General features: G+C 42.6%; 1 non-coding gene across 1 annotated transcript; it reads right to left on the bottom strand.

Annotated features, from left to right (window-relative positions):
* Positions 1 to 15,760: 15,760 nt before the first annotated feature.
* On the bottom strand, positions 15,761 to 15,863 carry LOC144235821 (U6 spliceosomal RNA). The gene has a single exon (XR_013336325.1). It is a non-coding gene; the product is annotated as a U6 spliceosomal RNA (small nuclear RNA).
* Positions 15,864 to 16,661: the final 798 nt, after the last annotated feature.

The following is a 16,661-nucleotide window of genomic DNA, read 5'->3' as shown; positions in this document are numbered from 1 at the left end:
AGTGGGAGATTTTTGTCTTGTTCTCAGAAATCTGTATATCCCAAGGTCCTAAAGAATTTCTCCTGTACTGTCCTCCCAGTTTTATAATTGAAATATATATGTAGTAAGAGGTAGGAATTCTGTTTCATTTTTTCCCCCATCCGGATAAGCAGTTGTCCCAGCACCACTTGTATCCTTCCCCCAGTTGCCTATAGCACCATCTCTGTCATTGACTAAATGTCCGTAAATACGTGGTTGTTTCTGCCCACTCTATTGTGATCCATTGATCTATGCCAAATATACCCTGTCGAAATGACTAAAGCTTTATAAGAAAGCTTTCTATTTATTTATTTATTTATTTATTTATTTATTTATTTATTTTTTAAGTAGGCTCCATGCCCAATGTGGGGCTTGAACTCATGACTCTTAAGATCAAGAGTTGCAATACTCTACTGGCTGAACCAGCCAGGTGCCCCTAAAGCTTTACAGTAAATCTTGATAGCTGGTAGGGGAAGTCCCCCACTTTATGTTCTTCTTCAAGAGTATACAATTTGTGGGGCACCTGGGTGGCTCAGTCGGTTAAGCGTCTGACTTCGGCTCAGGTCATGATCTCACGGTTCGTGGGTTCAAACCCTGTGTCGGGGCCTGTGCAGACAGCTAGCTCAGAGCCTGGAGCCTGTTTCAGATTCTGTGTGTCCCTCGCTCTCTGAACCTTCCCTGCCCACGTTGTGTGTCTGTCTCTCTCTCAGAAATAAGTAAAACATTTAAATTTTTCTTAAAAAAGAGTATAAAATTTGTAAACAGAGATATACACAGAACTTAAGTATAATACAGATGAATTTTGACAAATACATACATCCATGTAATCTATACTTCAGAAAGATAAAAGACTCTATGAGGATAAGTTTTTTTTAAAGTTCACATGGAATGGATGTATCACACAGGTTTTTACATTTTTTCACTATTGAACTGCCATGAGAGGCACCTGGGTGGCTCAGTCGGTTGAGCGTCCGACTTCGGCTCAGGTCATGATCTCACAGCTCGTGGAGTCAGGCTCTGTGCTGACAGCTCAGAGCCTGGAGCCTGTTTCGGATTCTGTGTCTCCCTCTTTCTCTGACCCTCCACTGCTCACGCTGCCTCTCTCTTTCTCAGAAATAAAAAATAAAAAATAAACATTAAAAAATAGAACTGCCATGAGTTGTTCATTCATGCACAGCTTCCTATATATTTTGGATCATTCCCTAGAATTTGGAATAACCTGATCAAAGGACATAAAGCATTTTTAAGGCTTCTCCGATTTTATTGCCATATTTTCTAAATATTATCTGTGGTGTTTGAGTGTATGGTACTACATGCTTACCAGCACTTATATTATCCTTATTTTGTTTTGGGTTTGGGGTTTTTTTTGGGGGGGGTTGGTAATTTAATAGATGAAAACGATATATTGTTGAAATTTCTGTCCCATTGGAATAAAAGTTTCCTGCTCCATAATGAACCGAGTGAGAATAACCCACGGAAAGTTTCTGACAGTCTATCTGTCTGTGCATTATAGTGTGAGATACTTTATATTCCTGTTTGTTTCTTCAGAGTGATTTCCATTCCCCTTTCACGGTCATACTTCTCTGGTGGTGATAACTTCCACTTGTTCCTGTCTCAACTTTGCTTATCAGGTCTCACAGTTCATTGTTGACCCTCCTGCTGTGAACCTAAGGGAGGCATATCACCTTTCTGAGCCTTGTTTTCCTCTACTGTAAAATGGGAATGAGAGTATCAACCTAGAGGGTTCAAGCTAATCAGAAAGCATTTTACCTTCACATGGATTTATCACTTTATAGGTTACAAAGCACTTAGGAGTCCATTTTCCCAAGCTGGAAAATTAGTAACTTTTTCTGTTAAACAGATACATTATATGAAATGTAAAAAATATAGAAAAGAGTAAAAAAGAAACTAAAACTAATTCAGAGAGATGACTATTCAGAAATTATGAGTATTATCATTTTAATAAATTTCCTCCTGGTCTCTGTTCATTACATATACATGTTTTCTATATCTGAGATCATATTGTATAGACTTTCCTTTTTTTTGGTAAGTAGGCTCCATGCCCAGCATGGAGCCCAAGTTGAGGCTGGAACTCAAAGAGTTAGAGTCTTAACCGACTGAGCCACCCAGACACCCCTGTACAGACTTTCTTCTGCCTCTTTTTTTCTACCTAAAATTATCTTATCACATGAGCTAACTTCATAATACTCTCAATTTATGCCTGGTTGTATTCAAAGTCCTTTGTAAATGGCAGCTTATAAGCTGTAAATAGCAGCTTAATAGTTATTAAGTTATGAGGATTAATAATAATAATTCTTTTTTAATTTTTTTGATGTTTTATTTATCTTTGAGAGAGAGAAAGAGACAGCATGAACAGGGGAAGGTCAGAGAGAGAGGGAGACATAGAATCCGAAGACAGGCTCCAGGCTCTGAGCTAGCTGTCAGCACAGAGCCCGACGCAGGGCTCGAATCCACGAACTGTGAGATCCTGACCTGAGCTGATCGAGCCACCCAGCGCCCCTGATAACAATAATTCTTAATAACACTATATAGAAGTAGGTTTTCCTCATATTGCAAATGAGGAAACTGGCACAGAGAGGTTAAGTAACTTTCCCTTGATTACTTGTTAACTACAAGTAGAGGAACTAGAATTCAACCCCGGTGATCAGACTCCAGAATCTGTTCTTAATTCCTATATAATGCGGTTTCTCTTATTATAGAATATTCCACTCTATGGATATAGCACAATTTATGTAGCCGGGCCTCATTGTTTCAGTTTCCCTGTTACAAGTAAGACATTAATGTGTCCTACCTCTGTTATATTCACACTCACAGAAATAAAATTGCTTGCTTAAGAAATACCGATATTTGTCAAAGTCTTGATCCAACTTGCCAAATTACCCTCCAGAAATTTGGTTCCTTCCTATTTTTGATACTCTATAAAACTGGGTATAATTATGATATTTCATATATTTTCTGGAGCACCTGGGTGGCTGTCGGTTAGGCAACTAACTCTGGATTTTGGCTCAGGTCATGATCTCACAATTTATGAGTTCAAGCCCCGCATTGGACTCTGGACTGACAGAGCAGATCCTGCTTGGGATTCGTCCTCTCTCACTGCCCGCCCCACCCCCCCCATCCACCTTGGGCTCTCTCTGTCTCTCAAAAGAAATAAAAACTTTTAAAAACTACTTTAAAAATTAAATTAAGACAAATACATTCTAATTTATTGAGAGAAAAAACTTGGCTATATACTCTCCAATCATAAACATTATCCCTTTTATTTTTTTTATTTTTGAGAGGGAGACAGAGCTTGAGCAGGGGAGGGACAGAGAGAGAGGGAGACACAGAATCTGAAGCAGGCTCCAGGCTCCCAGCTATCAACACAGAGCCTGACCTGGGGGGGAGAGGGGGTGCTTGAACCCACAAGCCACAATATCATACTTGAGGCAAAATCAGATACTTATCCAGCTGAGCCACCCAGGCTCAGCCCTGGCATTATCCTTTTTCAAATTAACTTTTTATTTTGAGATCATTATAGATTCACATGCAGTTATAAGAAATAATACAGAGTGATCTCATGGTCCCTTTACCCTGTTTCCCTCAATGGTGACATCTTACAAAACTGCACAAAATCACAACGAAGATATTGTCATTGAGGCAGTCAAGGTACAGAACATTTTTTAAAGTTCATTTATTTTGAGAGGAGATAGCACGAGAGCAGGAGGGGCAGAGAGCAAGGGAGAGAGAATCCAAAGCAGGCTCCCACTGCCAGCGCAAAGCCCAATGTGGGGCTCATGAGATCATGCCTGAGCTGAAATTGAGAGTCATATTCTTAATCATCTGAGGCACCCAGGCACCCGGGTACAGAGCATTTCAATCACCCAAGAATCCCTCATGTTGCCCCTCTTTGGCCACATCTACCTCTCTCCTGCTTCTATTCCCCAACCACTAATCTGTAGTCTATTTCTATAATTTTGTCATTTCCATAATGCTATATAAATGGACTCCTACACTCTATAACCTATTTGGATGGCCTTTCCCATCCAGATTCATCCAGGTTGCTGCATTTATCAACAGTTCATTCCTTTTTGTTGCTGAGTAGTATTCCTTAGTGTGGATGCATGAATTGGTTTATTTTTTTGAGAGAGAGACAAACAGACAGAATGTGAGCAAGGAGAGGAGTGGAGAGAGAGGGAGACACTGAATCTGAAGCAGGCTCCAAGCTCCAAGNAGTGGGAGATTTTTGTCTTGTTCTCAGAAATCTGTATATCCCAAGGTCCTAAAGAATTTCTCCTGTACTGTCCTCCCAGTTTTATAATTGAAATATATATGTAGTAAGAGGTAGGAATTCTGTTTCATTTTTTCCCCCATCCGGATAAGCAGTTGTCCCAGCACCACTTGTATCCTTCCCCCAGTTGCCTATAGCACCATCTCTGTCATTGACTAAATGTCCGTAAATACGTGGTTGTTTCTGCCCACTCTATTGTGATCCATTGATCTATGCCAAATATACCCTGTCGAAATGACTAAAGCTTTATAAGAAANAGTAGTATTCCTTAGTGTGGATGCATGAATTGGTTTATTTTTTTGAGAGAGAGACAAACAGACAGAATGTGAGCAAGGAGAGGAGTGGAGAGAGAGGGAGACACTGAATCTGAAGCAGGCTCCAAGCTCCAAGCTGTCAGCACAGAGCCTGATGTGGGGCTCGAACCCACAAACCATGAGATCATGACCTGAGCTGAAGTCAGATGCTCAGACAACTGAACCACCCGGGCACCCCTGTTTGTTTGCTTGTTTGTTTGTTTTTTAATCGAACAGATGATGAGTTCTGTCTTTTGCTTTTTCTGATATTAATTAACATCACGAGGTTTTTCTTCTTTGGATTGTGGTAGATTATACTGATCAGTATAAAAATATCAAATATTTTTATACTGATTTGATATACCACATATTAATGTGGTAGATTATATTGATCAGTATAAAAATATCAAACCAGCTTTGTACCCTTGGAATAAGCCCCACTTGACCATGGTGTACAGTTCTTTACAATTATTGATGAATTATATTTGCTAATACAGTTTTAAGATTTTGCCCAAAAAAGGAATTTTGCATTTATATTTATGAACGGTATGGAGCTATGCTTTTCTTTGTTTGTACTGACTTTGTCTAATTTTGGTATCAAGATAATATAGTTTCATAAAATTAATTGGGAAGTGTGCCCTTGTCTTTGATTTTCTGGAAGAGATTGGGTAGAATTGATATTAATTCTTCTTTAAAACTTTGATAGAATTCTTCAATGAAATCATCTAGGCCTGGAAATTTCTTTCTTGAGAGTTTTTAAATTATGAATTTAATTTTCTTAATAGTTATAGGGTTATTCAAATGACCTGTGTTGAATGAACATGGTAGTTTGTGTTTTTTTGAGGAGTGAGCCATCTTGCTGAAACTGAATTTATGTGTATAGTGTTATTTGTAGAACTCCCTTATTATGCTTTTGCGTCTGTATGGTTGACAGTGATGTCCCTGTTTCATTCCAGATATTAGTAATTTGTCTTCTCTCTCTTTTTTCTTTGTCTGCCTTCCTAGAGGTTTGTCAATTTTATGAATCTTTTCAAAGAACTGGCTCTTGGTTTCATTGAACTTCTCTATTTTCTGTTTTCAACTCATTTCTGCTCTTTTTTATTTCCTTCCTTCTTGCTTTGGATTTATTTTGCTCTGCTTCTTGTATGTTCTTGAGGTAGGAGCTTAGATTATTGAGTTGAGACTTTCTTCCTTTCTAATATATGCATTTAGTGCTATAAATTTCCCTCTCAGCAGTGTGTTAGCACAAATTTTAACATGTTATACTGTTATTTTCATTAAGTTCTATGGGGTTTTTTTTTGTTTCTTTAATTTACCTTGAGACTTCTTCTTTAACATAAAGAGTATTTACAAGGCTGTTGTTTAATTTCTAAGTATTTGGATGCCTTCCCATTATCTTTCTGTTATTGATTTCTAAGTTTGATTCCATTGTGATCAGAGAACACATTCTGTAGGATTTCAGTTATTTTAAATTTGTTAAATGTTTATGACTGAGAATGTAATCAGCCATGGTATGTGTTCTTTGGGCACTGGAAATGAATGTGTGTTCTGCTGTTAGATAAGTATTCTACAGGCATCAAGTAGATATTGTGGTTGGTGATGCTCCTGAGGCCTTCTGTATCCTTGCTGATTTTCTGTCTACTTGTTCCATCAATTGTTAAGCGGTGTATTAAAATCTCCCAACTGCTGCGCCTGGGTGGCTGAGTTGGTTAAGCGTCCAACTTTAGCTCAGGTCATGATCTGGCAGTTCCTGAGTTCAGGCCCCTCATTGGGCTCTGTGCTGACAGCTTGGAGCCTGGAGCCTGCTTCAGATTCTGTGTCTCCCTCTCTCTCTGCCCTTTGCCCACTCTAGCTCTGTCTCTCTCTCTCTCAAAAATAAATAAACATTTAAATATTTTTAATAATAAAATAACAAAATAAAATCTCCCATCGATCCCAGGTTTCAGCACCAAAAAAATCCCAAAGAAACAAACCAAAAAAACCCTCCCAACTGTAATTATGGATTTGTCTATTTTTCCTCTCAGTTCTGTCAGTTTCGTTTTGCATATTTTGCAGCTCTGTTGTTTTGTTCATATGGATTCAGGATTGTTTTGTCATCTTGATGGACTGACCCTTTCATCTTTATACAGTGGGGGAGAAATATTTTTAAAACTCAGGGAGGGGGAGGGATTCCTTATTAAGGATTCCACCTGGGGGTGGAAACTAGGCTCCCTATAAGGTTTATGAAGGGAGGGTATGATCAGTTTTCTTTTTACATTTACCATCAGAATGATAAGAATTAAAAAGTATGTTAACTGTTGGTTATCTCTTGTGGGGTTATGGGGAAGCAGGCCCCTCATACGTTGCTTTTACTGTGATTCATTGGCCCAACTTTTATGGGCAACAAGATTTCAAACACATGCCCTTTGACCAAACAGTTCCACTTCTTTGGAATGTATCTCAATTAGCTTTTACCATAAGCACATGGTAAAAGCCAAAGATCGAAAACAGTCTAAATGACCTTCAGTAGATTTGTTAAATAAATAACGGTACAGTTCGAATGGTGGATTACTGAGATGCTGTCACTTTTTCAAAGGGAGATATGGGGGCATCTGGGTGGCTCAGTTGGTTAAGTGCCAGACCCTTGATCTCAGCTCAGGTCTTGGTCTCAAGGTCTTGAGCTCAACCTCTCACCCCTACATCCCACCCCCTGCACTGTGCGTGAAGCATACTTAAAAAAAGGTTTTAATCTATTATGAAATGATCAATCTTCAAGATAAAATGGTAAGTGAAGAAAAAAGAAAGCAACATACAGAACAGTGTGTCTATGTCATTATTTGTTTAAAAGAGAAAAACACACAAGTATTTGCCTATATATATAAAAAAAATAATCAGGCTGAATATACAAACAACTAACAGCACTTCCTGGAGGGTCCCCCACCCATGCCCACTCCACTCAGGGTCATAGTATCCAAATAATTGCTGCCAGACAGGCTTTCTCCCAGCCCAGGCGCAGCCTAGGGTTCTGGGGAGGCTTCAGGGCACCCTAAATAATAGGCAGAGACAGGCCAGACCCTGCAGCCAGCCACACTGCCTGCCCTTTGAACCTGCCCTTTGGGTGTTTGCTTTTGTAAACACTTAGATCTCTAGCTTGGAGGGCGGAGAGGGGTGGAGAGGGAAGGAGTTGGCCCATTGGTTGAGGGGCCCTCTGGCTTGCCCTTATTCCAGAGTCCAGCACTTAGACTCTGAATTAATTGGAGGCTGCAGGATGGGGGATTGGGGTCCAGATCCTGAAGATGTCCATTGATGGGGATGAGACAGAATAATGCAGTTCTGGGGAGACCCCTCCCACTCTCCACCCCTATCAGGGTATCTCCCCACCTCCTCAACTCCTTTCATGACCCTCCTTCCAGGCTCTCTCAGATTTGTAAATGTAACTTGGGTGGGTGTTGATGTCACTGCTGGGCATTGGAGTACAGAGCTGGGGGATTTCTTGAAGAGCTTGGAACAGGGCTTCCCCAGAACTCCCCCTCCATCATTCTCATCCTACAACGCTCTGTCAAGGATGGTGAGGCGGCCTGTGAGAGTCCCAGGAGCTGGCTGTGCCCACCCACAAACAGGCTTCTTCCCTTGGAGGAGCCCCTCAGACTCAGATTAAGGGTGTGTGCAACTATATATCATGATGTTGAAATCCTCTGATTCTGTGTCTGACCCATTATTTCCAAGAGGGTCAGGAATGTATCTGGTTTTGCGCACTGCTGTATTCCCGGTGTCCAGCTCAGTGTCTGGCACACAGAAGGCACTCAATATTTGTGGAATGAATTAATGCTCTCAGATGTTGGCCCAGGAGGCCACCTTGTGGTATCCTTGGCTTCGGCCCACAGACCTGACTATCCTCTGGGTGGGGATCAGGAGCTCTGCAAAGCTGGGTCTTTAACGTCCCCAGCTGAAGCTGGAGCCTTCCCGCTTGATGTTTTCTTGGGTCAAAAAAATGTTTTCTAGACTCTGGTGCACTAGAGCCTGGGCTTCCATGACGCTTTTATTCCAACATTTACTGAGAGCTTCATCCAGGGACCCTAGTAATCCAGTGGTCTGGGATACTGCCACTGCCTTTCATTTCTTAGCTGAGTCTTTCCCTCCTGGAGAGATAGACATTGTCTAAATAATTGCACAGAGGAATGCAAAACGGACAGTTTGCTCTGAGAACTTGTAACAGCTGTGCCCGGCCCTGTCTGGCCAAGGGTCAGGAAAGCTGTCCTAAAGTGAGATCTAAGGGAGGAGGAGTTCAGCAGACAAAGAGGGAGGGAAGGTGAGGGGGGAAGGCAGCTCCTGCTAGTGAGCTGTAAAAGTCCCCTCCTGACCTGGCTACCCCTCTGCCAGCTCTGTTAGCTGGCAGTCCTGAAAGCCACCTAAGGTCAGCTTCTATCTGGTAGCCAACCTTTACTCCGTACTTCCAGGAGAGGGCACCCTGCTCCTAGGTTTGGCTTCTGTCTACTGCATTCCAGCTATCTTCTATAGTTAGTTTATTGCTCCCTCTTGAAGAAACTAATGCTCAGAATTGTGATGGATATGGTTCATTGTCTGTTGACTGGTTTTGAGGGCTTTTAGCCCTGGAACCATCTACTCTGTTGACAGCGACATTCACGATAATGATACTAGTTGACATGTTTTAAGCGTTTCCTATGCTCCACTCTGTACGTTAGATGCTGCAATGATACCTGTTTTACAGATTAAAAAGACAGGCTTATCATGGGCAGTTGGCCCCAAATTAGGAAGCACTGATGACATCTGACCCTTGCACCCCTGCTGGTAAACACTGTGCTCTTCTGTTTTCCCATCTTGCTCTTCCCTCTACCCAGCCACACGCCGGAGAGTGCCAGATGCTAGATGTGAGGAAGACACAAAGAGGAACAGTTCAATGACCCTTTCCTCTGGGGCTCCATCTTAATGAACATGTGTGTGTGTGTGTACACATAAATGTAGTCATATAAACCCTCACACACATATTCATTCACACATATGCGTTTTTCCCACCATCACACACAGATACACACATATTCACACACTGTCACATGCTCACGTATATTCAGACAGCCATATAATTAGGTGTTAGACAAGGATTGACCTGTGCTTTAACTGCCAGAGCCCTGGGACCCAAGGTTCAGCCAGTGAGCTGTGAGCTGTTTATAACACCCTTTCCTTCCTCTTCCCTTTTCTTCATTCCAGAAACATTGCTGGCTACCCACTTCAGGGCAGGCTGCTGGAGAACACAGATGACTCAGACCTGGCTCCTGCCCTCAAGGAACTTTCTAGCCCTGGGGAAGAAAGACTCCTCAAGAACTGCCACATAGACCATGGATACCAGGCCACATCTGAACAGAGCGACCAGAGTGGAGGGAGGGGATGGTGTAACAGCCTAGGTGCTGTGGAGGTTTCTCAAAGGAAGAGGCACCCACCTTGGTCTAGAAATAGCCAGGCAGGGAAAGCAGAAAGAGACCTGCCCTGATGTGGGGACATTGGCAAAGTCATGGCATAGTAAAAATGTGTGTGTGTGGGGGGGGGGGTTGGTGGTGGTGGATAACAGCTAACATGATGACCTCTTTCAAACCCTCTATGTAGATAATTCTGTTTAACCCCCTCAATCCTATGGGATAAAAGCCATTATTGACTGCATTCCACAGAAAAGGAAACAGAGGAAAACCCAGCTGGTAAGCTGCATAATCAGGATCTGAACCCAGCTCTGCCTCGTTCCAACGTGGAGGCTCATGGTCCCAGGGCTCTGCTGCTTCGGCTGTGGTCACTTCTGCTTCCCACACATATATGCCTTTCTTTTCTCTCCTTCTGGCACTAAGGAGGATGCTGACAGATGCAAAAATATAGCATCTCCCTCCCAACTCCTCTGAGGACACTGGTGCCTCCTTTACACAATGTGCCATTCTGCCCAAGAACTTCCCAGTAGCGTGCCCTTAGAGACCACACTGCTTTGTTTTGTTTTTGGCAGACAGTTTTGTGCAGTGTGGTGTAATGCCCCTAACTCCTTCACAGAGGACTGAATGTTCAGAAAGCCTGGACTCCCCCAGGGCAGCCACCAAATCTTGCGTTGCTCCACATCCCAGCCTCCAGCTTCAGGCCTGGTCCAGCTTCCTGGAATGGTAGTCCTTGGAATGTTCGCCTAGTAGATGATGTTTCTGATATTTTGAATTAGTTGCCCCAAAAAAGTATGAAATATAAATTAGTTGCCAATTAATTTTTTTTTAATGTTAATTTTTGAGAGAGACAGAGACAGAGCATGAGCGGGGGAGGGGGGCAGAGAGAGAGAGGGAGACCCAGAATCTGAAGCAGGCTCCAGACTCTGAGCTGTCAGCACAGAGCCCCACATGGGGCTCAAACCCATGAACTGCGAGATCATGACCTGAACCCAAGGTGGACGCTCAACCAACTGAGCCACCCAGGCGCCCCAGTTGCCAATTTTTTTTTTTTTAAATTGAAGGAGTTCAAATGGAAATCCACATTTCTAGGTTCTCTTGAAAAAAAAAAAAGATCAGATCTGTCAACTGAGTGTACATTGTCATATAGCAATGGGTGGGCAAGCCAGATGTTAACTTCCCTCTTTAAGATGGGATATAAGTTCTCCAAGCCAACATATATCTTCGCTCCTATCCTTCAGTTGTTCTGCCAGTCTGATCTCTGACTTACTTTTCTCAATAATCCAGAATCATCCCAATGAGCATTGGTTGACATTCTTATTTGCATAGTAGCCACTGACTTGCTTGCCACTATGCTAGATGTCCCCACATTTTAAGACTTCCTAAATTCCTGTGTTGATTATGATTTACCAATCTTCTAGTTGCCAACAAGGATCCTAAAATGTAAGCATTAATAATAACCCCTTAGGAGCAACTGGCTGGCTTAGTCTGTAGAGCATACAACTGTCTCTCTCTCTCTCTTAATATTATTTATTTATTTTTGAGAGAGACAGAGTGTGTGTAAGTCGGGGAAGGAGAAAGAGGGAGAGAGAATACCAACCTCAAGTACCTACACAGGGCTCAATCTCACAACCATGATTTCATGACCTGAGCCAAAATCAAGGGTCAGATGCTCAACCAGTTGAGGCACCCAGGTGGCCCTAGAGGAAGCAGCTCTTGATTTCAAGGTTGTGAGTTTGACCCCCACATTGGATGTAGAGATTACTTTAAAAAAAAAATCTTTATTTAAAAAATATATAACCCTGGGGACGCCTGGATGGCTCAGTCGGTTGGGCGTCTGACTCTTGGTTTCATCTCAGGTCATGATCTTGTAGTTCATGGGTTTGAGCCCTATGTTAGGCTCTGTGCTATGTGGAGCCTGCTTGGGATTCTCTCCCTTCCCCTCTCTCCACCCTCCCTCCCCACTCACATACACACGAGTGTGCTCTCTCTCTCTCTCTCAAAATAAATAAGTAAACTTTAAATATATATATATAAACTTGAGCTTACAGGATGGATCCTTATAGCTTTCTTTTTTTTTAACGTTTTATTTATTTTTGAGAGAGCACAAGAAGGAGATGGGCAGAGACAGAGGGACAGAGGATTCGAAGCAGGCTTTGCACTAACAGCAGTGGAGCCTGATGTGGGGCTTGAACTCACAAACTGTGACATCATGACCTAAGCTGAAGTCATAAGCTCAACTGACTGAGCCACCTAGGTGCCCCCTTGTAGCTTCGTTTTGAGGTGGGCAGGGCTGGAATTGTTACACATTTGACAGAAGAGGAAACAGGGATGAGTGCTTGCCTGAAGCATCACAGAGTCAGCAGCAAACAAGTGCCTGGGGCTTGAATAGCTCACACAGAGAGGGAGTTTGATGTGCCAGGGGTCATGTGGTATGAGGATCAGATGATGAGGATTGTGCTCTGAGATCCTGGATCTCTTGGGGGTAGAGCTTGGCATCACTACCCTATGGTGGTCTGAGGCTAAATGTGGATAATTTTCTGCCCTGGCATCCTGTTATCTATCACTGTGTAACAAATCACCCATGCTTAGTAGCATAAAACAACAATGATTTATTATTATCTTTTGGTTTGGGGAGTTGATTGAACTCAGCTGGGCAGTTCTTGCTCTTGATCTCTTCTGTGGTTGCAGTTAGATAGTGGCTGGACTAGTGCCATTTTGAAGGCTTACTCACACACATGGCTGTCACTTGATGCTTGCTGGCTGTCAGTAGGAAACCTGCACATGGCCTCTCTGTGTGTCCTGGGCTTCCTTCTAGGATGGTAGCTGGATTCCAATGGTGAATGTCCCAAGAGAGAGCAATGTGGAAATTGTGTCACCTTTTATTTTTTTAATTATTCTTTTTTTTAAGTTTATTTATTTTGAGAGAGAATGTGTGTGAGTGAACAGGGGAGGGACAGAGAGAGAATCCAAAGCAGGCTATATGCTGCCAGTGTGGAGCCCCCAACACAGGGCTCAGTCTCAGGAATGAGGAAACCATGACCTGAGCTGAAGTCAGAAGTTGGACGCTTGACTGATTGAGCCACCCAGGTGCCCCAATTATTCTTTAGAAACATTTTTTTCTAGCTTTATGGAGATAAAATTTGCGTAGAACATTGTGTAAGTTTAAAGTATAATGTGGGGGTGCCTGGATGGCTCATTTGGAGGTACATGAGACTCTTGATCTTGGAGTTGTGAGTTCGAGCCCCATGTTAGGTATAGAAATTACTTACTAAAAATAAATAATAAATAAACTTTTAAAATATACAAAGTATACAATGTGATGATTTGATATACATATACGTTATGAAATGATGACCCCAATAATAAGGTTAGTTAACTATTTGGTTACCATTCACCTCACATAATTGTCAGTAATTATTTTGCTATGGTGGTAATGGTGGTGATGAGAACCTTTAAGACCTATTCTCTTAAGAGCTTTCAAGTATACAATACAGTATTGTTAACTATAGTCACCATCTTGTACATTAGATCCCAGAACTTAATTCATCTTCTAACTGAAGTTTGTACCCTTTGACCAACATTTCCCCATTTCCCCCACCCCAGCCCCTGGCAACCACCAATCTACTCTCATTTTCTATGAGTTTGGCTTCTTGAGATTCCACACACAAGTAAGATGTGCAGTATTTGCCTTTCTCTATCTGACTTATTTCACTTATAATGCTCTCAAGTCCATCCATGTTGTCCCAAATGGCAAGATTTCCTTCTTTTTTGTGGCTGAATCATATTCTATTATGTGAGGAAAAGTGGCATATTGTTTCTTTATCCATTCATCCATTTGTGGACATGCGGGTGTTTCCATATCTTGACTACTGTATGTTATCACCTTTTATAATCTAGTCTTGGAATTTATATTGGCATCACTTCCACCATACTGTTATTCGAAGCAATCACAAAGACCCACCCAAGTTCTAGAGAAGGGCCATACACTACCATTTGATTGGAGAGTGGCAAGGTTCTCTTTATTTTATTTTTGAGAGGAAGAGAGAGCATGAGTGGGGAAGGGGCAGAAGGAGAGAGACAGAGAATTCAAAGCAGGCTCCAGACTCTGAGCTTGTCAGCACAGAGCCCAATGCAGGGCTCCAACTCATGAACCATGAGATCATGACCTGAGCTGAAGTCGGATACTCGGCCAACTGAGGAGAGTGGCAAGGTTCTAGAAGAGCAGGAGGGATAGGAGATATTGATGTCATCATTTTTGATGTGATCATCTTTGAAAAATATACCACCACACCAGGAGGAGGGTAGCTCTGGAGTCAGATGTCTGTGTTAGAATCCCAGTTGTACTCTCATGGCTCTGAGTCTCCGTTTCCTCATCTGTCAAATGGGACTAATAATAGCACCTATTTCATGTGATTGCTGTGAGGATTGAATGAGACAGGGTCCCAAAGTACAAAGTAACTGGCACATGGCCAGTGCTTAGTTGTTCTCACTATTGTTGGGACAGGTCATCATGCTAAGCTCTGATGAGTATGTCACCTTGCCAGGCCACTGCCTGTTTTTGTGTGTGTGTGAGGAAGCCTGGAAGTATATTCAAAGATGTGTGTGCAAGTGGGTCTGTGTACACGTGCCCAGAGGAGTTGAATGAGTGAGTGTATGTGTGTGTCCGTGTGAGTACTTATCGAGGTGGGAACTTGGGCAGAGTCCCGTCTGTGCACCTGAGGACGCATGTAAGGCTGTGGGTGTGTGTGAGTATGAGGGACAGGGGAGAGAGAATGACCAAGCCTGAGTGTGTGTCCACAGCTGTGCACAACTAGTACTGGATGTGTTAGACTGAGGCATCAAAGTCCACAAGAATGTGGGATATGGCCAAGCCTATGTGTTAGATTGTGTGTATATATGTGCATGAGTGTGTGTGTTTGCCAAAAGGTGTCTGTCCATGTGTGATGCTTGGAAAAAATGAGAAAATATAGAAACAAAGAACGCTTTCAAACCTTCCCAGGAATGTTTGAATCAAATGAACCCTTGGGGACTGTGGCCTGATGGAAAGACAAGGCACACCAGGTGGAGAGGCAGGGAGAAAGGCTTTTCTGAGGTTCATAATCACACTTGGGCTGAGAGCCAGGGGCCCTGTTAGGGCCAATAGCTTCCCACACACGGTTGCCTTTTCAGCTTGGAGGACAGCTCCACATCTGGGCCCTCCTCCTCGTCATCCCTATTGCTATTAGCAGATAATTTGTTAATTCATTCAAATACATTTTTTTAGTCAACTAGTTTATTCTTTAAGATTTTATATTTTATTTTATTTCATTTCATTTCATTTCATTTTAGGGAGGGAGGGACAGAAGGAGAGAGAGAGAGAGAAAGAATCTTAAGGAGACTCCACACTGACTGTGGAGCCTGATCACACAACCATGAGATCATGACATGAGCTGAAACTGAGAGTCGATACTTAACCAACTGGGCCACCCAGGTACCTCTTAAGTTTTTATTTTAATTCCAATTGGTTAACATACAAAATATGGAACATTTTTCAGGGTGCCTAGGTGGCTCGGTCAGTTAAGTGTCCAACTTTGGCTCAGGTCATGATCTTGTGGTCCGTGAGTTCCAGCCCTGAATTGGGCTCTGTGCTGACAGGTCAGAGCCTAGAGCCTGCTTTGGATTTTGTGTCTCCCTCTCTCTCTCTGCCCCTCGCCCGCTCATACTCTGTCTCTCTTCCTCAAAAATAAATAAACATTAAAAGTTTTTTTTTTTAGAATATGGAACATTTCACAAATTTGTGTGTCATCCTTGTACAGGGGCCATGCTAATCCTCTGAGTATCATTACAGCTTTAGCATATGTGCTTCCGAAGCAAGTCATTCATTCAAATATTTATTGAACACCTAATATGGGCCAGGAACTATGCTGGAGGCTGGGGATAAAGCAATGAACAAATCCCCTATCCTAGAGGAGCTCGTGTCCTAGTTGGTTGAGGTATTATATCCATAAACCATAACCATATATCACGGACAAATGTCACATCAAGTGGTGGTAAATGCCATGAAGAAAAATCAGAGGGATGGGTGTGACTCGGGAAGAGAGAGATACTCTAGAGAGAAGGTCAGGGAGACCTCTTGAGCAGAGAACTGAGTGTCTGGGGGAAGACATTTTGGGCAGAGGCAACAGCAAGCACCTTGGATGAGAATGTGCCTGGTATATCCCAGGATCAATGAGGAGGTCAAGGAGGTTGCAGTGAAATGAATTAGGGGCAGAGGGGAAGAAACTGGATCATAAAGCTGCCAGGAGATGGGGAACCATGAGCTTCAGCAGGGGAGGCCAACTCTCCTTCCTCTCCTTTGCCTTCTCCACCACCCTCACTTGTTCCTTTCCTGCCGCTGCTGTGCCAATTTACCGTGGAATGGTGACCTAAAACAACTGAAATGTATTGTCTCAGATTATGGAGACCAGAGTCCTAAATCAAGGTGTCAGCAGGGCCACATTTCCCCCCAAAGGCTCTAGGGAATAATCCTTTTTTGCCTCTTCCAGCTTCTACTGGCTCTGGGAGTTCACTGGTTTATGGCCATATCCCTCCAATCTCTGTCTCCATCTTTGTGTGGCCTCTTCTTCTCCCTCTGTCTCTTCTCTCTTCTCTTCTCTTCTGAGGATGCTTGTC

Source organism: Crocuta crocuta, unplaced genomic scaffold (genome assembly GCF_008692635.1).
Source record: "Crocuta crocuta isolate KB4526 unplaced genomic scaffold, BGI_CrCroc_1.0 scaffold445, whole genome shotgun sequence".
NCBI classification, from domain to species: Eukaryota; Metazoa; Chordata; class Mammalia; order Carnivora; family Hyaenidae; genus Crocuta; species Crocuta crocuta.
The sequence above is the reverse complement of the archived record's forward strand: the minus strand, read 5'-3'. Positions and strand labels throughout refer to the sequence as shown.